The following is a 1,529-nucleotide window of genomic DNA, read 5'->3' as shown; positions in this document are numbered from 1 at the left end:
GTAATTGCATCGGACCTGACTCCTTGGTGGTCTTTGGGGACTTCGCGACTTGGGCATAACAGGTATTGTGAACAATCTACCTCACACATTTCCATGCATGTTTTTCTCCTGCTGAGTAGAGCAGGAGAGTTTTTATGCATTGTTTTGTTTTTTTTCCCATGTCAGACAGGTAATGTGCTGACATAGTAATATCTGAGGGGAGGTACATTTCACACATATGGCATGAACACTCGACCATCATGCTCTCACATGAACCAAAGGATCAAGTTTTTGTATCTGACAAAAGTCCAATTTATCATTTCTTCCTTTATTGAGTGGTTGCAGCAAATTTAGCGGTGCTATTTTGCAGTAATGAGGATAGAACCCAGGGCCCTGCACATGTTAGGCAGGTGCTCTACCACTGAACTGCATCCTCAGCCCACATGTTCAATTTTATCTCATTTTTAAAAAAGTTTTTGGTACTGGGGATCAAACTCAGGACACGGCTCTTGCAAGGCAGGTGTGGTGCCACTGAGCTAAATCCCTGGCCATTCATATGTTCACATTTAAAGAAACCACCAAATTGTTTTCCAGAGAGGTTGCACTGTTTTGCATTCCTACTGGCAATGCCTAAGAGACCTAGCTTCATGGCATCATCAGCAGTGGATGTCATTATTATTATTTTTTAAATTTAGGTGGACAACAAGCTCCTGTTGAGTAATCTACTATTCTGACTTTCAGCTACCTGATTCATCTTGTATCTCTAGCACAGTGGATCCCACCTACTAAATGAGTTTCTCATTTAGCTTATTGTATTTTTCAGTTTTAAAATTTCCACTTGGCTCTTTATATCTTCTATTTCTTTGCAGAGATTATTACTTCACATTCCCACCACGTTTATTGTTGGACATTGGAGAATGTTTATAATGGCTGCTCTAAATCTCCATCCAGTAATTCTAGTGAACCTGTCATCTTGACTTGGTATCTATTTTTTATTCTGTTTGAATGATCTGTTTAAAGATCATTCTGTTCCTATTATTATTTGTATGATGACAATTTTTCAGTGAAACCTGGACATCTGAGTCCCCCTCAGGCTTTCTGCTGTGGCTGGCACACATAGACATCATGGCTAGTGTGTAGTTGCTGGCAGATGAGGGCAGGAGCCCAGGTCCTGTCCTGAGCCTCTGTGGACACTGAAGGAGCGGGTTCCTCTAACTGATGGTGGGGTTCCCACTTACAAGAGATCTTCACTGACACCTAGGTGGGGAAATCTTGTTTCCATTTTCCACAGAGTTGGTTAGCACCAGGGGTGTGGCCTCATTATCCCTGAGTCCTGGGGAGAAACCTGACTTCCACAGGCCACCTCTGACTACATCCCTAGAGAAGGCAGGGGTGACTGCACTCCACAGTGCGGGGAGACAGGCTTGCTGCAAGGGCCACCCCTGGCTCCAGCCAGAGGGAAGCTGGAACACCCAGTGGAGGGCGAAGGTGCCGGTCCCCCGGCCACGTGCATCTGCATGCCTCACCTACTCAGTCACACAAGACACTTC

General features: G+C 44.8%; 1 non-coding gene across 1 annotated transcript; it reads right to left on the bottom strand.

Annotated features, from left to right (window-relative positions):
• Positions 1–159: 159 nt before the first annotated feature.
• Positions 160–263, bottom strand: LOC117284924. The gene has a single exon (XR_004515970.1). It is a non-coding gene; the product is annotated as a small nucleolar RNA U13 (small nucleolar RNA).
• Positions 264–1,529: the final 1,266 nt, after the last annotated feature.

The sequence above is a fragment of the Fukomys damarensis genome, unplaced genomic scaffold, assembly GCF_012274545.1.
Source record: "Fukomys damarensis isolate Sample0158 unplaced genomic scaffold, DMR_v1.0_HiC HiC_scaffold_8970, whole genome shotgun sequence".
Lineage (NCBI taxonomy): Eukaryota > Metazoa > Chordata > Mammalia > Rodentia > Bathyergidae > Fukomys > Fukomys damarensis.
The sequence above is the reverse complement of the archived record's forward strand: the minus strand, read 5'-3'. Positions and strand labels throughout refer to the sequence as shown.